The sequence below is a fragment of the Quercus lobata genome, chromosome 1 (assembly GCF_001633185.2).
Source record: "Quercus lobata isolate SW786 chromosome 1, ValleyOak3.0 Primary Assembly, whole genome shotgun sequence".
In the NCBI taxonomy this organism is placed as follows: Eukaryota; Viridiplantae; Streptophyta; class Magnoliopsida; order Fagales; family Fagaceae; genus Quercus; species Quercus lobata.
The window spans coordinates 27,513,528-27,537,832 of record NC_044904.1 but is presented as its reverse complement, the minus strand read 5'-3'; the positions used below and the strand labels follow the sequence as shown (position 1 = coordinate 27,537,832).

Here is a 24,305-nt window from a genome sequence, read left to right as displayed (position 1 = left end):
TTTATATTTGCCATCCTCTACAGGGCCTTTAAAAAGGCCTCCAAGTCTGTAAAATTTTTTTTAACAATTATTCAATCAATAGCACTTATACTTTTGTTTCTCTATTTTCTAGTGGATTCTAAACCCCTTGCTTCTTGTGAATTCAAAGACTCTTATGAATTTAAGTTATTTTCAAAAGCAAATATATTTCTTATTTTCTAGAAATAGACACATTTTACTTTTTATTTCTTCTGCATCCTGCATCACTTTTATATCAACTTCTTTGTTCTTTTTTCTCAAAAAAAAAAAACTTCTTTGTTCTTTTCAAACATGATAGTTCTAAATCGATGTCTATTTTTTTTTTTGGGGTCTAAATTCAATGTGGCACGTTTTATTTACTTAAAAATGAATAGACTATGGAATATAATATGCCTAATGGGTTAGGTTTCGGGAACTACAGTACCCAATGGGCCACTATTTTCCTTTTTTCCTTTTTCTATATTAAAGCACACCCAACGAAGATGAGTAAATTACGTGTGAGGGATCCAAGATGGCAGAACTGTTGAAACTTTTGACTTGAAGAAGTTAAAGTCTTTGTTTCGAGTACATAATGGTCCGTTTGGATTGAGCTTATTTTTGTTGAAACTGAAAACTGAAACTGAAAACACTGTAGCAAAATAGTTTTTAAATGTGTGAATAGTATTGTGGGACCCATTTTTAATAAAAAAGTGGTTGAAAAGTGGAATATGTGGGTCCGTGAACAGTGCATCTGTGCACTGTTCACAGTTGAATTGGTCATAATATGCGGCTGCAAAAAAAAAAAAAAAAAAAAAAATCAGAAAACGCAGACGCTGGATTCATTTGAATCCAAACAGGCACAATGTACATTCTTTAACGAAAGGCGAAAATATATTTTGATCCTTTGACTGGTCAATTCTTATTTTGATTCCTTAACAAAAAAAAAAAGGGGAATTAACTTTATTTTAGTCCTTGTCGTCAATCCACTAACATAAAAATTCTACGTGACAAAGAATTCCTACTTACTGACATGACACGGAGTCCCTACTTGCTGACATGACCATTAAAATATGATTAAAAAAATTTATTTAACATTTTTTTAATGCCATCTCAAATTTAAATTAATAGAAAAAAATAGAAAAAAAGTCAAATAAGAAAATTAAAAAAAATAATTTTTTTTTTTTTTTTCGTAAAAGCATTTCTTCTTTCCCAGCACATGAATATCATGTTCTTCCCCTAGCAAAACCAAAATTTTCTTAGGAAACAAACACATAAAAAACCCAAAAAATTCAGCTTAAAAACAAAATCATAAATCTCAAAGGCACCATTTTCTCAAACCCAGCAAAATCATCAAATCCCAAAACCCCAAAATATCAAATCAATCCAAAAATACAAGGGGAAAATAGCCAAATAGCACATTTTCGCAAATTATGTTGTAATCTACCACTGTTTCAGAAATATGTAGGGATTTACTACTTTTTGGGTACTTGAGTTCCATAAACTCGAATACCATAAAAAAATTTCAAAAATTTTTAGAGTATATTTTTTCAAAGAACTCGAGTTTTCAAAAAAGTGGTAGGTTCCTACATATTTCCAAAACAGTAATAGATTACTAATTTTTTTGCTAAATAGTGATAGTAGGCCATTTTTACCAAAATACAACACAACCAACCCAAACAAAAAAAATCTCAACCCAGAAAAACACATCTCAAGTAAGTTGAAACCCAGCAAATCCACCTCAAGCAAGTTCGAAACCCACACCAACAAAAAACCCAACCAACGATCACCAATCAGACCAACCAATCAACCAAAGAAAGATACAAACACAAACAAGCCAACGATCTGGCTCAGCCACTCATGGAGGCATAAATTCCATTCAAGATCCATATTGTGAAGGATCACTCTATGAAGGAAAGGTTTTGCCTTGAGGTTGAAATGCTTGGACTTAGCAGCGTCATTACGGGAAGCTGTGGCTTCGGCACATCTCATTGGACTAGAAAGTCACGACTTGCTCGAGGGTTGGGGGATATTTTTCAACCTAATCTAAGAGCAAGTCATGGACCTGCATCTGAAAAAAAAGAACATAAAGAGACAGATGCCAAACAAAAAGACTAAGAGAGATAGAGAGAGATAAAGATTTATTTATTTTTGTTTTTATTTTACTTTTTTGGTTTATCTTAAAAGAAAGAAGAAAATGAAATAGATACCAACACAAACACAAAAACGTCAACATAGAGAGTGAAGAGTGTTAATTTAGTGTTTGTTTCTTAAGAAAGTTCAAGAAAAACTGAAATAATTGCTATAAATTTTTTTCTCAACCTTTAAAACTGAAAAGTTTTTTTTTTTTTTTGAATTTTTTCAGTTTAAATTGAAAATTTTTTATTAGAATTTTTTTTATTAATTAAAATGCTAACATGCCATTTTTTAAAAGTCAAAAATAAAATTTGTTAATATTATTTTATTAATCATGTCAGCATTTAACATGTCACCTATGCACTCCGTTTGCCACGTGGAACTTTTCTGTTAGTGGGTTGATTGCAAAAACCAAAATAGAATTGATTTTCTTTTTTTAGGGATTACATAAGTAGCAAAATCAATTTAAGGGCCAAAATAAAAATCGACCCAAAACATGAGGACCAAAAATATGTTTTCCTTAACGAGATAAACATGCATAATTCTTCTTCTTTCTTTTTTATTTTTTTTTATTTCATTTAATGGGCAATGCGTCATCTTACTTGACATATTATAGGTGACAGCAGAATTATTATTTTAGTATGACCGAAGAATTTGACCATAATTTTCATAAAATATACTAGTCTTTGAGCATGCACTCATATGCGTGCTTAAAGGCTCTTTTATTTTTTTGGGTAAAAATTAATAATTTACATAAATTATAATTTGGGATTTATATATTTTCCAATCACCAAAAAAATCTAGAGATATAATGATTGTTAAGCATTTGTGGTGAAATAATTTTATGGGATTAAGATCCAGTGCAATATCTAGGGTATTGCACTTGTTGTAGTAGTTTTAATCCTAACCATTGCTTTTATCGAATGGATATCAAATTGACACCTAATAATGACAGGTCAGCAATCCGCGTGGCACCCATTTTCTGCCCTTTCTCTGCTCTCTTCTCTGCACCTTTCAGTAACCTTAAAAAAAAAAAAAAAAAAAAAAAAAAAAAAAAAAAAGCAGCCATCGCGTCCCACACCTCCATTGCCGGCAGTAGTTTCGGTAAGTTTTGGTGTCTCTCCTTAGTGACCGAAAACCTTAGAATTTTGTTTAGTGACTGGGTTTCCTTTTTGAGTATAAAGCCTGATGATTTGCTTGGGTTTGAAAAATTGGAGCTTTTGGGTAAGGCCAAATGTGTTTTGATTGAGTATCTGCTTGTAGTTGTTGTGTGGTGTTGTCTTTGACATTAGTCCAGAAATTATGTTGCTTGGTCATGAACTCATGATATATGCTAAAAAATATTATGAAATTTCTCTTTATTTTTTTAGGTATTAGTTTTTTTTTCTAAATTTGGATTGACTACGCAGATGGGTATTTTTTGGTGAAAAATATATTTTGTTTCCCATAGTTCATTTTAAAGATATAAACCGTGGCTCTTGATTGGTAATGAGGTACAGTGTTTGTGAGCTTAGAATAATGATTCTTTGTTATGTACAACTGGTTTTCTAAGTTATATTGCTACTCACACTCTTATTTGTAAGCTAATTCTTGGTCAAAGTTTATTTAACAGCTTATGTGACATGACTGTTGTTATGGCTGGAGTGTTATACTCTCACCATAATGTTGTGATGCATTAACTTGCTATTTAGAAACCATTCAGGTTCATAGCTTGGATATTTGACAATTTATGCTTTATCTGGAACCCTGCTCAGTCCAGTTGTATGTTATCTCCTAACTACCTATAGGCATTAGGAATCTACTTGAGGCTATATATATATATATATATATATATATATACACACACATACATTTTACTTCCTCTTTCTTTACTTCCTACCTTTTGCCTTAAGACTTAAAACTATATTATTGCTGGACATTGGTTGTTATTGTACCTGACAGCCAAAATAATATTCCTTTCTTTTCTTCCCTTTTGCTGACAAAAGGTTTCTTAGAAACGTATTAATTAATATTTTCCAACATGTACATTATGTGTGGAAAAGTGTTCTGTCTCAATTATATTTATCTTTTTGGGTACATTTCCCTAGAGCTGTTTTGTAATTTATGATTATAGATTATAGGGCACTTACATATGTAATAGTGTGGGTGTTTCTGTGTAAGGTTTGGTTTTATTATTATTACTTTTTTTTGGGGTGGGGGGGGGGGGGTGTTTGTGCGTTTGATTAAAAAATAAAAATCTTTATTGGTTTATAATTGAAGTGCATCATTTGCCAATATGGCAGAAAAGACACAAATGTAGATCTTCAAGCCAAACAACATATGAACACATTCCATTGCTAGAGGAATGAACAAGTGCATAAACCTGCAAAATTTGAAATAATTTTTATAAAAATGTCATATTGATTATGTAACCTAAGTTCAAAGTGCTGAAGCTGGGACAGTCCAACAAATAATGATCATTCCAAAACAGAAGGCTGCAAAGCAGCCTTAGTCGAAGATGAGACAGAAGGGTGAAGGGGAGTTGTTTTGAACATTTAGTAATAGGGGAATTGGTAAAGTCATTGGATAAGGCTTTACATTTTGGTGATGGAAGTAGTTTAGTGGAATGGATTTGTGGTGTCTTGGATAACAACAAACTGGAAAAAAAAGAAAAAAGAAAAAAAGAAGAAGAAGAAGATCTCTTTCTTCCTTAAGATCTTTCTGGTTCTCTCAAGCCCAGCCGGGACTGATCTCCTTACCCCCACACCATTGTTGCTGGAGGTGCTTATCACCAGTGTTAGTTCGACAACCTTCCAGTCTCCACCTTGACCGTGCTCCAATAGATCAGCCGCACCTTTATTCTAAATGCCAACCCCAAAAAAATTAATAAAAATTAACATGATTAGATCTAGTTAGGATATTATGATATCAATTTTTTCCTTCTTTTCTTGATTTCTTTGCCAAATATTTCCCCCTTCTTTAATTAATTTTTTTTGTTTGTTTGTTTTTTGCTATAAATAATTTCTTGGGTAATGTTTTGATTTTTTTTTTCTTTCCTTGATTTCTTGTTTTTGTCCACTGATGTTTGTGTCCAGCATAGAAGCTTTAAACAGTTAAGCATACTGTGAATTTAATTGGCTTGTCTTGAAATAAAAATTCATGCCGAAAAAATTTCACCTGCATTTGCCACTAAATACCTTGGAGCATAGTTTTGCTACATTTGGATTGACTATGCAGAGGGGTGTTTCCTGGTGGATAATACATTTTGTTTCTTGTAGTTCATTTTAAAAATATAAATTGTGGCCCTTGATAGGTGAACTTGAGGGGAAAATATTTGCTTTTTTGGTTGCTTGAATTGTTACCAATCATGCCTAACAAGTTTACCCAAATTTTTAAGTAGTTAATTTAGATTTTTATATGTTAAGGCCTTCCAAAATATTCTGGTGATGCTATTTTGGTTCAAAAGAATGTTTGAAATTTTGGTGATGTTATTTTTCTTTTAATAAAAAATTGTCAAATGTTTTTAGTTGAACTTTAATTTTTCTTGGGCATTTCTATGTTATACAGATATGGTATTCATTTATTAACTTTAATTCTACTTGGGCATTTCTATGTTATACAAATATGGTACTAATTTATACAATAAAGTAGAAATTGCAGCTGGATTTGGGCACAATTGAGCTTATGAACAAGAGTTTGTTTTATGCACTTTTTTATTTTCCATTTATTGTTGCAAAAGGTTATATGGAGTAATAACTAATAATTCTATCTGTTTTCTTGTTAACAGGATAAAATATTAGCCTTTGCTGCCATAAAGTTCGATGTATCTTGCCGGAATATGTTTTGAAGCATTCCATGAAGTATCAAAGCCATGTATCTTGCTATCAATAGACTAATTTTTAGTATCAACGAAACATTGAATGTATTCTTTAGTTTTGACACTTAAGTAGTTTCATGTTTATTTACAAAAACTTTTACAAGGATTTAGAGTACAAACCAAGAAGAATGTAATAGAATATAGTTATTCTTTTATTGATATTGATTTGAGAATGTAATAAAATGTAAATGATTGTGCCTTTTATTTCTAATTTCTTTATATGCTTCAAATTGAACAATTTTGATGATCCCTGTACGGTCACAAATTGATGCAAGAGTTTGATCCAAAAATAAATAAAGCTTTATTAAAATGTACACTTTGATTACAAGGCTATTATTTCACTTAAAAACAACCTAAAAATATACACATTCATGGAACCTAAAAATTACATTCACAAATCCTATAAGGATGCAAATTGAAGCCAAAGTGTAATGAATAAGATAGTGCCTAAGCAAAATACTTCCATTCAAAACAATTTTTGAATCATCCAAATGGCTACTAAAGGTAAATGTTGAAGTTTCTACATACATCCAAAACATATATTTTTCTACAACATTTCATCAAAATGGTAAAACTTGTACAAGTGTGAGAACATGTGGTCTACACCATCATAAAACAATCTGAAATTTAGCACTAATCCCCCTTCAGCAGCCGCCTTTTCTCGCTTTCGGTGATCAAACAAAGAATAGCATCCATTTAATCATGCCATTCAAACTAACAAAAGAACAAAGAGTGATTTCAAAATTAAATGTATATCAAAATTTCAAACTAATAGTAGGCACAAGTGAAGCTATAAGATCATTATCACTACTAAATATGTAAGTTTGTTGAAGGTTTAGCTTAAGAACTTCCTTCTTAAGAACTCAGCTAAAGGACCAACATTAAAAGTGAAATACAAAGTAGATCATATAGTCTGAATGTTCAAGAGATACATTTAATTTCTTCTTCATATAGGTTTGGCTTCTATGTAGGCTTGGCGTCTACGTCATCCTGCAGTGTTGAAAAACAAATTTCAATTAGTACAGTAACAATAGAATTTTTATTTATGTTTTTTTTTTTGTTTTGTTTTGTTTTTTTTTTTTGTTTTTGTTTTTGTTTTGTTTTGTTACATTCACATTACAGTTAATCATTTGAACTTACTAGTCAGGCTTCTACTACAATAGTAAAGAAAAAAAGTTGTCAACAATTCATTACCATAAAAAAAAAAAAAAAACCTCAAGTTCTACAACTCAGTGCAATTTAGCACCACACAAACAACTCCAAACCAATTCATTACCTAAAATTTGAGTTGAACTTATAAAGTATGATTAGTAACAATTCAAGACAGCAAAAAAATTCCTCTTTAATATGTCAAGAGCCATAGATTGTATGTATAAAATGAACTACAACAGGCCAAACATATTATCCTACCAGAATAATACATTTCATGAGTTACGACTTACAATGAATAAGACCATCCACATGTATTAAAATCACATGATTCGTTAAATCATTAACCCCCACCCAACCCACTCTTTTCTTCTAGTTTCCTCTTATATTGGCTGTCACTTCATTTTTATACCACCATTTTGATGAGATGTATGCTAGTTGGTAGGGGAATAAAGTATAAGGATTTTTTTTTTTTTTTTTTATTGTTACATATTCTTCAGTGAGAGTAGTAGCACAATATTGGCTATAGAGATTGAGTGCATTTTATCAGAAAATCAATTCAAAAGGAAGACAATAAATACAGTTTGATAAAGAATCAATCATTATCAATGATAACTCCATGTATATTGCTTTCTTTAAGGCAGCATGTGAAGTTAAATGTAAAATGTCTCAGCAAGATAAACAAAATAGTGGAATAAGCTGAAGCATATTTGATAGTTTTTAGATCCCTTAAAAACACAATTGGATTAACCTAGGTAATTAGCCAAGTTATTACTTAGTCCAAATTCCAAATCTAGGTTATCATAATCAAACAATCATATCATGCAAAGCAGTGGAAAGATAAATAATACAATGATATGATTACCCAGGAAACCAAACCGGTAAAAACCTAGGGAGGATTTAACCTAACTATCCTCAAAGTAAACCTGAATCCATTATGAAAGAATTGAAGTTTTACATTAGGACTTAGACTACTAACATCCTATTGCTACCCACCAGTAAAAACTTACTGACACGACCATGTGCAAGCTTTGAGACCAGGGACTCCTTCTTTCTTGGATTCTCCAGCCAGTACAAGCACACCCGCTTGTGTTTCTTTAAGTTCTTATGGCAGCAACTGAATGATCATCAAGTTCTTGAACGAATCTCCTCTTGATAATCCTAAGCTTGTGTAAAGGAAAACTCCTCACAGATCTCACAAGATATTTACACAAACAGTAATATGAGCAACACTAAAACGTGGCTAAGGTTTGCCTTATATACTTAGGGCAAAAACACAAAACCCTAAACATTTTAAATGAATTAGGGCTGAGTTGGAATTCTGTAGAAAAACGCATTTTGCCCGAATTTCGATTGATCGAGCCTAAGCTTCGATCGATCGAATCAGGCCGAAATGCACTTTTAATTCTGCATCAACTTAAATCCAACTTTACATAAATGACACAACTTTGAGCAAGTCTAAACACGACTAAACATCTTGTTTTGATCATGGTTTGCCAACAATACATATTAGAGTTCTAAATGCATAAGTTCCTAAGTCTTTAGAACCTAACAATATTATTTGTTATTTTTGGAGAAGGTACGAGTTAAAAGGTTTAGCGAACACATCTACATTCAGAGAGTTTGATTTCCCTCTCATTTCAGATATATTCAAGCATTACCTTTCCAAACAAGTTCAACAGCAATATCAAGATTGCTTGATGATTGTACAGTAACAAAATAAACAATGGGCCTTTAATTAAGAGTTGCATCAGAACAAAATAATATGTATAGGAAAGTATAACAGATGTTTCTTGGGTAGATATTAGGGTACCATGTCGAGAGAATCAACTCTAAGGGCAGCAAATTTTGACTCTCCAGTGACTACGGAATCATCAGGTAGAGCTAGCTGCTTCTTCACAATTTCACACACCTTTGTCATTGTCTCTGGTTTGGCCTGCACAGGAGCATTAGCATTCTTGTTGTTGGTTACATCAACATACGAACACTATGCTTGAAATCTATATATATGTACTAGTTTCATTATTTAAAACCACATAGTATGCCCAAAGAAAATAAATGTTCACATGGATAACCCAAAGACAAAGCAACTTATACAATAGGTCGGGAGAGAAACACCCACTTTCTTGTCTGGACTAGTAATCCATGAACTTAATTTCTTTTCTAAGAAGTGGAATGAGAGTATAAAAGGCAAATTGAGAAGCTGAACAACCTAGACAATCACATGGAGCACATTGTTCATGACACATAGGTGTGTCAAATGAGCGGGTTTGGGTAGGTTTGGGGTGGGCATAATTAGGTTGGGTATATAAAACCCATTTACTCCTAAATCCCATTTAACTAATTATTTCTAACCCAAATTCAACCCAACCCAATTATTATGGGTAAACCCAAACTCACCCAATTACCCAATTATCAAAATTACCAAAATGCCATTAAAGTGTAAACCTCAACACTTTCTTGGATTCCCACTCTACTTTCCCGAGAAAAAGAAAAAACAAAGGAAAAACTTTTCTTGGATCTAAAATTTCTTTTTCTTTCTCCTCCATTGCCTCCCCACTTCAATTCTAAATAAAAAACTCTTACTTCTGCTCTCTCTTTCTCTCTCTCTGTTTGATTTTCGAGAAACTTTCATTTCATTCATTTTCCCTCTCTAACTTTCCCGAGAAAATTCCTTTCTGGTACTAGAAATTTTAAAAAAAAAAGGCCTCACTGGCATCACCACTCCAGAGATCCAACCCTTCTCCTCTCCAATGCCTCTCCACCTTCACTAACCCCACCTTCTCAACCACCACCACCAACATTGCCACTGCCATGTCAGCACTTGACTCCATAGCCTCCGACTGACCCACGAGCCCCACGCACCCACGATCTACAACAACTACAAAAAAAACCCAAACAATCCACCAAGAAATCCCCATTACAATCACTGCCAATTTTTGTGCTAGAGACCCACCAAAAAAAACCGAAACCTCTGAGACAAAACCAGCACAAGGGAAAGAGGGCTAGGTGGAGAGAGAGCTAGGCAAAGGGGAGAGAGGGCTGGGTTGGGTGGAGGGAAGGCTGGCCGAAGAAAATCCTAGGTAGAGAGAATGCTATGTGGAGAAAGGCAGAGCTGTGAGCTTGAGTTTGTTTGCATCTGTGTGTGTGTGTGTGTGTGTGTGTGAGAGAGAGAGAGAGAGAGAGAGAGAGAGAGAGAGAGAGAGAGAGAGAGAGAGAGAGAGAGAGAGAGAGAGAGAGAGAGAGAAGTGTTTGGCGGCCGAGAAAACGAAGGAAAATGAAAATCTTGAAACACTGAAACGTCTGAGGTTGTTTGTTTGTTTTTTTTTTTTTTATATAAATTTTATGGAAAGGACTGGGTTGAATTTGGGTATATTATTTTTGGGTTAAATGAGTCTCAATGGGTTTTTAGTTAAAACCCAATAATTACTAGGTCTAATTGAGTTGATGCCCATTTAACCCAACTAATAATTGAGTGGGTTTGGGTTCAATTAAAGTGGGTTGGTTTGGATGGACAAATGGGTTTGGGCTTACTTTGCCACCCCTATTGACACATTTTAGACATTTAGGAAAACTTTCTGACTGACTGCCATTGGAATCATAAGGTTAACCTCGTCAAGGTAATGATAGGCTTTTGTTTGACAAACAAATGATGAATTAGCTAATACAATGCTAGTGGATATATCTAGAATGCAAAGAACAATATAATATGATTGTTGAAAGGTCAAAATATTGATAAATTTGATATGTTCTAGAATAGTGAAGAAATTACCACACAAGAAATACGGAAACGTGATGGCTGCATCCTCAGAGTTGTGAAGCTTTTCCCATTAAAAAGTAAAATCTAGTAATTAGTTCTGGCACCTTACAATAAGAGAAAATGAATTAAATTCAGCACCATAAATCAATAAACAAAATTGTGACACCATTATTTTCTTTCCTTCCTTTCCTAGCAATCAAACAGAGTTTATTAAAAAAATTAATAAAAAATAGAGATAAAAGAAAACCTACCGGGTGGTGGTCTTCCTCTGAAACAAGCCCAAGTCTCTGAACCAAATCGGCAAGGCTGGCTCACCGCAACCACCACCTCCGATGGTGGCTTCTTCTCTCCTTCGACCAAAATCTCTTTCTCTGTCTCTCAATCTCATTTCCCTCCATCAATCAAACCTGAAAAAGCATCAACTTCTTTCTTTCCCGATTTTCTCCAAACCCAAACTCTTACCTTCTTTGATTTGGGTCTGAAAAGCATCAACATCTCTCTCTACACCCGATTCTCTCCAAACCCCAACCCTTACTCTCTCTGATCTGGGTCTAAAAAGGGTACGAGTCTTTGGGGGTCGAAATCTCAAATGGTGAGTTAATGTTTTTTCTTTGTTTTTGCTGATGGGTCTGAGTTGGGTATGCTAGAAGCAGAGACAATGGGTTGATGGAGAGGCAGAGAGTGTGGAGGTTGAGAGAGTGGAGCTTTAGGGAGATTAAGGGAGAGAACCCGGTTGAAGTGAGAGAGAGAAGAGAGTTTTAGTGAAATTCAAATTTTGGGAAGCTGAAATGAAAACAGAAGTGAGAGACGGATTGCCAACCTGGACGGATGAGGTGTCAAAGTTTTGAGTCATTAGATTAAAAGAAGGGTTGAGATTTGTGCTATTGCACACCGTACAATACCCTAGGTATTGTATGGGATCTCAATCCAATTTTATGTGACGTGAGTAGTTGCTCAGAGGTTAGTGTTTTTTTAATCTTATGTGATGTGAGTAGGTTTTTTTATTTTATTTTTTTATTTTATATATATATATATATATTATTGGAACCATTGGTAGTTTTTTTTTTTTTTTTTTTAAATTATATATATATATATATATATATATAGGAGCCGTGGGTTGGTAGCCTTTCTTTCTTATTTTTGGTTAGAAACGTGGGATAGTGGGGTTGGGAAGTGGGAAGTGTGAGGGTAATGGGAATATTTTAGTTAATTTACCACCTTAACCTTATTTCTCTTTTTAAGGAATAAGAATAGATTAATTAAATTAGGGGTATTTTTGATAGTAAAAAAAACAATAACTAACTTTCTGAATCCTTTTAATATATACAGATGAATTAGGCATAACTTATTGATGTGTTAGTAATGATGGCCATGGGTAGGGTTTGAATTGAGTATACCTAAACCCATCCCGAAATGTTTGCCCATAGATACATGGATTCCAATACATATTAGTATTCATACTTGATTCTTACTCGACTTGAACCCAATTTTTCAATTTAAAAAAAAAAAAAAAAAAAATCTAAACCATTTTAACTTAAAAACTGATCAATAACTTTATCTAAAAAATTAAACTAATCAATAACTTGAAATCATATATATCCCATACGAGCAGATACCCATATCTCACAAGAAAAAGTACCAAAAAACCTATATACCATTAAAACAAAATTTGAAAGCAAGATCTGAAAAAAAAAATGGCAAAAATACGCTTTTGGTCCTTACATTTTGGGCCTAATCTCATTTTGTTCCCTAAATTGATTTTGCACCTACCTCAGTCTCTAAAAACAGAAAATCATTTTCATTTTGGTCCCTACCATTAACCCACTAACAAAAATATCCTACATGGCAAACGGAGGGCACTGTTGGCATACTAAATGCTGACGTGGCTAATAATAAAAAAAAAAATTTATTTGGCATTTTAAAAATGCCACATCAGCATTTTAATTTTTAAAACATCAAAATTAAATTTTTTTTAATTTAAACTGAAAAAAATTCAAAAAATAAAACAAAACAAAAAAAACTTTTTCAATTTTAAAGATTGAGAAAAATTTTTATAGCAACTATTTCAATTTTTCTTGAACTTTCTTAAGAAACAAACACTAAATTAACACTTTTTCTCACTTATGTTGGTGTGTCTGTGTTTGTGTTTGTATCTATTTCATTTCTTCTTTCTTTTTTAAGATAAACCAAAAAAGAAAAATCAAAACAAAAATAAATTTAATAAATAAATCTTATCTCTCTCTTGGTTCTTGTGTTTGGTATCTTTCTTTTTCTTCTTTCCTTTCGGATCCTTGAATCTCTCTTCTTTCTCTATCTTGGTTTTTGTGTTTTACTTGCATGTAATCATCTGCTCAGAAGATATAAAGCACAACATCAAGGTTAGTTAAATAAGCATTTTACAGCAAAATAAAAAGAAAATTTGAAATGATTTTCATTTTTTGTAGTGATATATCGGGTAATACCCAAATATTTTGGGTAGGGTACAAAAAGAAAATTTGAAATGATTTTCCTTTTTTGTAGTGATATACCGGGTAATACCTAAATATTTTGGGTGGGGTATTCATTACCCACGGGATTTGACCATCCCAATGCATGAGTTTTCAAAATAGTGTCCATTTGGGTGTTTAGTAGATTTTAGTAACTTATTTGAGTAGTATTTATCAAAAGATATAGTTTTTGATAGTTTTTATATTAAATGCGTGAAAAACTTAAAGCTATTATTTAAAAAAAAATAAAAATAAACACAATAAGTCAAAAAGCTAAAGTTTTTGCCAAAGAGATTCTTAGTTACAGCATTTGAAGAGTGCACACTTAATAGATTTACATTTTGTTCCGTAGCAAAAAATTTTATACATTTTGTTCGGTAGTGCACAAGTTTGCTACTGCTTACTGGTCTATAATTATTATTTTTAGAGTATTGGAGCTAGTAAATAATCCTAGACCACCATATAATATACTCATCATAATGTTCTATTGCATAATATTGTTGGGGAGATAACACTTGTGGAGACTCCAAAAGAGATTAATATATAGCATACAAAATGTATCCAAACAAATAATCTTGGTATTTTACAACAAACATCACATGGTAGCCTTTCTCAAGGCTCAGATAAAGAACTCTAATTACTTCCATGAAACCTTAGGGAGGATATAACGCAGTAATTGAAGCTTCATTTATTGAGGCTAGCATAGATTGATCTAATGACATGTCTGGTTCACTTTTGTTGTGCAGGTTGTGAGGGTACTAATAAGGTGATAGAGTTGCTATTAAGCATTAGAATGAATGAAGCCATGGTTGGCCTATCAGCTACATTTTCTTGAACACATAATAATCCAATGTGAATGCACCGAATTATTTCGGTTTTTGAACCAACTCCTAATGTGGGGTCGATAATATTTGAAGTTGTCATGTTCTTCCAATTTTTCCATGCCTGCAAAATTATTTAAATAGTATACAACAAATTTCAGAATAAAAAATATTTTATTTTGCCAATATCACGTTCAGTAGTACTATACTTTAAGTTAAAAGGGAAATGTATACAAAAATGTTGCACTCACATAACTAAGAAGATCGTCCTCTTTTTTGTTATTACGGAAGTGACCATTTTTTTGCCCGCATATCATTTCAAGAACTAGCACACCAAAACTAAACACATCGGATTTTACTAAGAAATGTCCATAATATGCATACTCTGGAGCCATATATCCACTGCATGAAGAAATTAGTAACATAACTTTATATACTCACTACATATGCAAATTTATAACATTAGTTTGGTTTGAATGATAATAGAGCTCTTAACCATCATTTTCAAAATCTATTAATTTTCTCTAATTTATAGGAGATAATTAAACAATTTTTAGGAACTTAATTTTTTATTTTATGATGCAATGTAATCTTGTATTTGACAGTACAAAAAAATTTATCTAATGCTAATTATTAACTAGTTAGGATACTTACTATGTCTTAACAATTCTATTTGTATTGCTATGGGTTTGATCTAGTAGAACCAAACTTGCTAGGCCGAAATCAGCAATTTTGGGATTTATCTTATCATCTAGTAAAATGTTATTTGCTTTGAGATCACGATGAACAATGCGAAGTTGTGAATCTTCATGAAGGTAAAGAAGACCTCGAGCAATGCCTATAATAATTTTGTAACGCATTCGCCAATCCAAATTTGCACGCTTGGTTGGATCTACATTGTTTATTTAAGCTATGAGTCAGTTCCAAAGTATATATCCAAGTGTATTTGAGCAAAAGTGCAATCTGTAAAATATTATTAATAATCATTTACCGTAGAATTGCAACCATACCATATATAACTTGGTCGAGACTTCCATTTGACACAAACTCATAAATGACAAGCCTTTCATTTCCTTCCAAGCAGAAACCTCGAAGCTTAACTAAATTCTGGTGGTGAAGCTTAGCCATTAACAAGATCTCATTCTTAAATTCTAAATCACCTTGTCCAGAACCCATGGATAGTCTTTTGACAGCTATCTTTTGTCCATCAGAGAGCCTAACCTATAGATGCACCAAAATATTCAATATGCAACCCTTAATAATAAAAATGTTCTGAATCTAACTTGTATTGACAGATAATTGAGATACTTGATTGTATGATATTGTCAAATTACCTTGTAGACAGCACCAAATCCTCCTATCCCAACCTTATTTGCATCAGCAAAGTTATCTGTAGCGACTCTAATTGTTGGAAAATAGAATTGCAAGGATTCAGTATTGCTAATTTCATCCGCTGCTTCACATGCGTAACAAGTCAATACATTTGGATTAGATAAGTCAATTCTTAAAGAAGATTGGTGCAATTTTAAGTTACGTGCATACCTCATTAATGGGCTCACCGACATGAATTACTGAAGCCATCTTACAATGTCACTAATGCACAGAAAATTTGTGTGCCAGTATAATATCCTTTTGTTTTAGATATTAGCAGGTTTAGGAATGGGTTTTTGATTTGTGGTGAAGCGGCGACACAACACTTGTTTTGTATTTTGAGCCAAAACGGCGTAGATCAGTAGGTGTTTTGGAATTCAAATATATGTGAAACCAACTCATTTTGAGGGTTTGATTTGGCAAAAAAAAAAAAAAATTACACATCAACTCCAGCATGTCATTTAACGGCCACATAGGCTAGTCATTGATGGAGGGTTGGATTTTGCTAACGGAATGAAATTTTAGGGTGTAAAATTTAATTTATTAAATTTTAGGGTGTAAAATTCAAATAACTCAAACTTCAAGGGTATACTTTGTAATTTACCTTAGAAATTATAATGTAACGTTAAATTCATGGTAACCTATTAATATTTCAGAAAAGATCAGTTTGGATCTAGTGTTTTTGTGCACTGGACTCACCGGAATGCCAACATGTTTTTTTTGACATGAGTCCAATACACAAAGTAATGAACAGTCTGGGCCCAATCCTTGACCTTACATAATTGGTAAATACACCTAACTTATTCTTTTCCTTCATTCTAATTACAAAAGTATCCGGTGAATCATGAACACAGGACCTGATATTCCGCATTTCTCTTATAAAAGCAAAAGGTGGCATCTGGACGGGCTAGACCTCATTGACAAATACCCAACACTCTGTCATGCTTCTTTTTACATCTAAATTTTTGTTGGAAAAAAAATATAAAAGTCAATATGTTATTGTCATCAGTATTGCCTTGAAAGTAAATGTGTAGTCAGGATTATACTTGGGGTACTTTTTCTCAATATTTCACAACTTAGTAATGTATTTTTAAATTAATATTTTAAAAATCTCATTATTACATTAAATACTCATTTATTTGTAACACTTACACCGAGTTTTGTATAAATCAAGCCTTATTTACCCTTTAATCTATTAATTCATATTGTAGAAATGAAATCCTTAATAATAGGAACAACAGACCAATCTTCAACTTACTTTCTACTTTCTTCCTTTGCTTCTTTACCCTTAAACAGAGGCAGATGCAGATGATTAGCACCACGAAAACAACAACTAACACAATGATAATGATGGTATTTTTAAATGAGTTACTCCTGTTTCCTGAAATAAATCAGAAATCTGTTCTCAATTAAATATCCAAAGCTTGAAGTTTGAAATTAACATCATCACACTAACACAGAAATAAAATAATAAAATAAAAGTTAAATTTGTACTCAATAAAACATTCCTTGGTTGATTTTTGAAATCAAAATTATTAGTAAATGCAGAGAAAAAAAATTATCAAATTAATATATACTTTCAGAGTCTAAGTAATCATTCCTTGCTTTTCCTCCTGAAAAATTTAAAAGAGAAAATAGAAATTAAAAGCGTGAATAATTTAAAAGGTGGATAACTTTTTTTTTTTTTGTTTTGTTCGTACATTTTATTTGGAAGCTTGTAAATAATTGAATGAAATGGAACAATAAATTATAAAGGAGTGTAATGAAATTGATTATAACGTATTTAAGTAATAGGGTGGAACGGAAAAAAAAAAATTAGTGGAATGAAATAAAGTAATTTTATTTTAATATTTTAAAATAAAGGAATAAAATATAAGTAACCTTGTTAAGGGTCGAATAATATAAAATTAATGGAATAAAATCATTTTATAACAACATTACTATTATAACCCTATTTTAAAATAAAAAAAGAATTTTTAGAGGTATTTTAGGAGTTTTAGTGAAAATTTCATTAAATCTAATTTTATTTACTCCAATTTCTCCAAATTTTAGGATAAATGAAAATTTGAGGTTATCAGGAAAAGAAAGGTATGAGTATTCTTTTCTACCCTTTTCATTCTCTTCCATCTAAACACCCAAATAAGATAATGGTCTTTCCATTCCTTTCATAAAAACTCTCAAACAAGTGAATGGAATGAATATTTCATAGTAATTTTTTTTTTTTTCATTTCATTCTTTTCCTCCCTCCGAAATAAAGTGTTAAAGTAGATAGTGACGGGGGAGAAGATGAAATTTCATTCCAACCATAAACATGAGGCACCGCAAATAATCTCATTACCACTGAATTATCAATTGACCCTTGACTAAATTAGTAGTTTGGTCCTCCAACTATGGGACAAAATGGGCTTCTGCCCTTTTTGGGTAAATTAATTAGCTTTATACCCCCTTTCCCAAACTAAATAGGGAAATGCCTATTTTTTAAAACTTGATTTATGATAAATCGAGTTATGCCTTATAGTGGCGTTTTAAGGAGCCTATAGTGACTTTTTTTTAAAACCTATAGTGACGTTTTTTAACTCGACCTCAATGAAATTGAGTTATAGGTAAAAAAAAATTGCCTATAACTCGATTTTATTGAAGTCGAGCTAAAAAACGTCACTATAGGTCTTAAAAACGTCACTATAAGCTCATTAAAACGCCACTATAGGGCTTTAGATTTTTTTTTTTTTTTTAACTCAATTTATCATAAATTGAGTTTTAAAAGAGGGGCATTTCCCTATCTAGTTTGGGAAAGAGGGTATAAAGCTAATTAATTTGCCCGAAAAGGGCAGAAACCCATTTGTCCTCTAACTATGGGATAAAGTTCAATTTGATCCTTCAATTATTAACTCTCAATTTAATCCCTCAAGAATTGTTATGTCTAGAATTATTAGGTGTTGTCAATCTACATCCAAAATAATTTTCTTAGTCTTTTTAGAGAGAAAACTATATCCTCCACTTATTGAACCGATGAGTTTAGAAAAGACAAAGATGAAATACTGCTGCTACTCCAATGTGTCTTTGGGCTCTCTATCAAGTAAAGTCTCTAACACCAACTATTGAAGATCTTATCCGTGTTTAATTGTGAAGCTATTGCAAAAACATAGGACAATCTCTTTGGATAGTAAGTAAAGACAATTGGTAATTTAACATGGTATTTGTGTATGAGACAGTGAGTTTGATCACTGTTTTCTCTATTTTGCCTTCTATTTAATATTTCACATGTTTCGACTCACATATGCTGGAAAGTGTTAGAAATATGTGATTAAAAAATTAAATTTACCATGCCTCAATAGCGTAAGCTTTTGGTACGGTAATTTAACACATATATCAAACTCGTTTTTCTTCTTAACAAATTCAGAAGATGTTCATTTGGGAAACATACCTTTTGCTGGCACAGGAGGCGGAGATAATGATGGTGGCGCTTCAACAAGAGTGCTACCATAGAATTGGTTGGGCTCAATTCTTAAGTTACAGGTGGGGGTAATAGCTCTCACTCCAAGGCTTCCATTACAACAAATTTTATTATAAGATTGAGCATAAACTAGGCAATTGCTACAGTCTATCTCTGATAAATCAGGACTGCATTGCATAAGCCCATAGATCGTATGGTTTAGATAGGTGGCATTTCCAACGGCAACCTTGCAAAAAATACCTCCAGCTGAAGCTCTAACTCCTAGGTCATATAATAAGGTACTTACCACCTCGTTGAACTCAGTCAATTTCGAGACAAGGTCATCACTTTGCTCAGTTGCAAGATATTGAGTAGGTGTAGTTTCCATAACAGCAAATAGAGAGTTGTTGGAGTATCGAACTGTACAATTCATGTACCACATGATACCCTCTTTCTCGTTTGGACACAACTGTAAGAGCTAGTGACCTGAATTGTTGAGACAAATACGACAATCAGTTGGTGTAAGGTCAGCTCTACAAAGCCCAGTGGCATAAACTTTGTCGATGCCCTCTCCGGCAGAGAAATTGTAGAACCCATACTCGATTTGGGTGTTGGAAGAGAAGGTGGAGATGAGGGTGTTGAGGTTCGCTCTAAAGGTACCGTTACTGCTCACATTACCATTAGTTGAACAATCATGGAGAACATAGGGATCTCACTGCAATACTAAGTGTTAGGACATATGTGATTCACTTGTTAGGAAGATATGTCACTATTTTATGTAATTGACTAATTCTTTGACAAAATGCACTTTACTTGTATTTGGGTAGATCTAGGATATGTTTAATACTTCAAGAAACTTTGTTTCAAGTTCAAGTGTTAAAGCCATGCAAGTTTGTCTAAGATTCAAGCTGAGAAAGTGCCTGTCATTAAAGCTCGATAGCTAGCTTGACAGCTAGCCATCTATCGAGCCTTGAAGAGCTGTTGAAGCCCATAGTTCAATAGCAACTCGACAGATAGGGCTATTTTATGTAATTGACTAATTCTTTGACAAAACACACTTTACTTGTATTTGGGTAGATCTAGGATGTGTTTAATACTTCAAGAAACCTTGTTTCAAGTTCAAGTGTTAAACTCATGCAAGTCTGTCCAAGATTCAAGTTGAGAAAGTTCCTGTCATTAAAGCTCAACAGCTAGCCATTTATCGAGCCTTGAAGAGCTGTTGAAGTCCGTAGCTCGACAGCAGCTCAATAGATAGGGCATCTGTCGAGGTTTATGAAAAACAGAATTTTAGTTCTGTTTTAACTCTAATCCGTGATTGTATGTTTGAGCTTTCTTTTCTCACAATCCTAGACATATAAAAGGATTATTTTAAGGGTTGTCAAAGGTGAAACAAGTTGCACAAGTGTTGAGCAAAGTTTATTCGAGCAAATTGTGACCGGAGATAGAATTTGCCCTAGTTCATCTTTCTTGAGAAGAAGTTGTTGTGTTTGTACACCGTAGGGTTTTGTGACCAAGCATCTTCTCGATCTTCATCGTGTGATGAATTGAAAAACTTTGCAGCCAATAACCTTCTCTAGTTGGTGATTAAAGTCACGTACTAGGATCTGCACAATTGATTAGTCATGTATTGAAAGCCGTGCATTACAAGGAGAGATTGTCACTGCAGTACAAGTCCAATTGTGTATTAGAGTAAGGGTTCAACTGTAAGTTGGTATAAGGTACTATGATTCCTTTACTTGTAACCGCTTGTTTTGATAATAGTGGATTCTCAGGAGTGGTGACCTTAAAATCACCCGGTAGGGTTTTTGCCTTGTAGGTTTTCCCTATTTGTAAACAAATCACCATGTCAATTTATTTTCCGCTGCATACTTAGTTTAATTGGTGATTTGTTTGTGCTACCACGCGCTTTGCATGTTAATTCACTTAATTAATAAACTTGGCTAATTAATCAATTGATTAATTACAAAGGGTCAACACGTTTTTGGTCTATCATTAAGCTGTGACTAAAAAGGGGAACCAGTAGAATGGCATAAAAGAAGAGAAGTGGTCATCTTGAAGTGCTCATTATTATTGTTCGCTGTATTTTGCATCAACAGGAACAATTTAATAGAACTGCGGCTATTATAGTGTATAGCGTGTTACGCGCACACACACATAACGTGTGAGACAGATTTTAGCCGTAGAAAAATTGTTGCACTTATCACTTCACTTGACATGATTGGAACACTATCGGCTCTATGTGAGAATCAACTCACTTATCACACCCCCCCCCCCCCCAAAAAAAATTATATAAATAACTATTTTAAACTAAAATGTTCTATGACCATTTTGACTTAAAATAAATGTATATATATACTTCAAGAATATATATATATATATATATATATATATGTATATATTATATATTAAATTAACCTGTTTTGATCATCCTAATAAAAAAGTTGAACATCTTTACTTGAGAATCATAAAAATTTGAGTTCAATAAATATAAGAGTAATGCTACATTCATAATATTTTCACAATAATTTCATAATAAATCTTATATGGTAAATTGTTACTAATTCTAATTCGGGTTCAAAATTGACATGTTTTATCCACCAATAATTGGCTAACAACTTGTATAAAATTTGTTATGAAATTGTTGTGGTCTCTTTATTATTCTCATATCAGCATTTTTAATTTGCACTTTATCTTTTATTAGTTTTTTTTTTTGGTTGCTTATTCTCTTTGTTAGTACAAAAAAATTGTAATATTTCATGTATTTGCATTTTTTTTGTGACGTTGATATATTCAAATTGTCTCTTTTTTAAATTCTTAAAGCCGATACGAAACTAGAGTAAAGTGAAGCAACAATGAATAGTTTTTTTTTTCTTTTCACACAGGGCGTTTAGATTGTGTGTTTTAATAAAAGTAATTCTTGTTTTCAGTTTATTAAATCATATATATGTGTAAAAGTAAAACACATGAATGAGTTCTTACCCTTTTTCTAACCGTGAATTATGGATTGAGACTATATGAACATTTAACACTTGGTTTTCAACCCTCGCCTTTTATACTCTTACCTTTTATTTATTTATTTATTTGATACAAAATTAAAATTTTACTCCAGCCTAATCTAAATGTATATGTGTGTGAAGTTTCATCTTGGAGACTTAAACCACAGCTCTTGCCCCCTACACCCTTGTTATGTACTGAAATATGGAAGGAAGTAATGAAGGAAATAGAGAAATGGGGAAGCAGAGATATTGATTGTTATGTACGAAAAATAGAGAAATGGGAAAGCAGAGATATTGGTCACTTCGAGGGGACCACCTCCAAGAAGAGTAAGAACAAAGAAAAGAGAGTACTGAGTAATTCCAAGCTTCCTTTCATTATTCCACAACTGTGGCTTATATACGATTACAATCAATTACAATATTACCATCTCAGTAACTACCAATTGTAACTATCTCTAACAGTTTCCTAATTAACTGTCACTAACAGCTAAACCATTTGCACATGCCTCTGTATAACACCACTGCACGCACGCCTCATCACCACAATAGGCACACCTCAGCACACTGTTATGCACGTCACCCACACACACTCCTAATCCAGCTGTTAGGCACATCACACACCAACACATTAGTTGCCGGGCACATCACACACAACAACACACGAACTGCCGAGCCAGTTGTTGGCACATCAGACACACTATTCAGCCAACACACCTAAGCCAGCACCCCAATATCTTAACAACTCCTCCCTCCTTAAAACACCTTGCGCACAAGATGAGGGAATTTCTGTTGAAGGATAAGCAAATCCTCCCAAGTAGCATCATCTGCAATTCCTCCTTGCCACTGAATCAAGTGTTGAGTTATAAGCCTATTTCTAAGCTGGTGAGACTTGGTTTAGAGAACAACAACTCGTTCAAGTGTAAGAATGCCATTAGAGTTCACTGATGGAAGTGAGGCAACAACCACATGATTGTGTCCAAGCTTAGCTTTCAAGCAAGAGACATGAAATACTGGATGTATGGCAGCATCAGAAGGTAAGTCCAGCTTATAAGCAACCTCTCCAATTTTCTCCAACACTTGGTAGGGAACAAAGAATCTAGGAGAGAGCTTATAAGAAGCTCTGTGAGCCACTGATTGCTACTTGTAAGGCTGTAGCCTTAAGTAAACCCAATCACCAACAGTGAAAGTTCTCTCAGATCTGTAAAGGTCACATTGCTGCTTCATACGAGCTTGGGCATCTACCCAATTTTGTTTGAGTAAAGTTAAGATAGCTACCACTTGAGTTGTTCCAAGAATGTAATCCAACAAACAAGAAAGGGGAAATCCATACATAGCCTCATATGGAGTTACTTTGGTAGCTGAATGATAATTGGTGTTAAACCAATACTCAGCTAAGTAAAGCCAATCAGACCATTCAATAGGCCTATCTACAGAAAAAGATCTCAAGTACTACTCTAAACATTTATTCACCACTTTTGTCTAGCCATTAGATTGTAGGTGATATGCTGAGGACATAGCAAGTTTACCCCTTGTAATTTGAATAGCTCAGCCCAAAATTTAGCAGTGAATACTGGGTCCTTGTCAGAAACAATGGAGGTTGGCATTACCATGCAATTTGAGGACATTTTGAGCAAACAAGGCAGCCACCTTGGCAGCAGAAAAAGGATGAGACAATCCAATGAAGTGGACATATTTAGTAAGCCTATCCACAATCACCATTACTGTGTCCAACCTTTGAGAAATAAGTAAGCGACTTACAAAATCCATACTAACAACAGTCCAAGGCTTATGAGGAATGGGAAGAGGCTATAACAACCCAGCTGGCTTGCAAGTTTCATGCTTCATTTGCTGACAAACCCCACACTCTCTGATATGGAGTTTCAAGTTTGATTTTATCCCTACCCAAAAAAATCCTGTTTTAATCTATGGAAAGATTTGAGAAAGCCAGAATGGCCACCCAAAGGACTGTCATGCACCAAGTGAAGCACCTTGGACTTCAAACTGCTTTATGGATCCAAATAGACCCTCCCTTTGTATAGAATCAACCCATTGTGCAAAGAAAAGAATTTAGGACAGGGTGAACCAGATTGTAACTGCTGTAGGAGTTGCTACATCACAGTGGAGGACTGATAGGTAGCCTTCAACTCTTCAATCCAAGAAGGACTTGGGAAAGAAATTAAACATAGACATGGAGAGACCACAGCAGAGTTAGAAACAGCCGAATCCTCAAACCCAACACCTGACCTCCTAAACAAGGCATCAACTACCTTGTTCTCACACCCTTGCTTATATTCCACCACAAA

General features: G+C 33.4%; 1 long non-coding RNA gene and 1 pseudogene across 1 annotated transcript; both read right to left on the bottom strand.

The window, feature by feature from the left end:
* Positions 1-6,290: 6,290 nt before the first annotated feature.
* Positions 6,291-9,441, bottom strand: LOC115992204. The gene is made up of 3 exons (XR_004092446.1): positions 8,949-9,441; positions 6,919-6,976; positions 6,291-6,700 (listed from the first exon to the last, which is right to left on the bottom strand). It is a non-coding gene; the product is annotated as an uncharacterized LOC115992204 (long non-coding RNA).
* Positions 9,442-14,034: 4,593 nt separating this feature from the next.
* Positions 14,035-23,721, bottom strand: LOC115951798 (annotated as a pseudogene).
* Between the last annotated feature and the right edge of the window lie 584 nt (positions 23,722-24,305).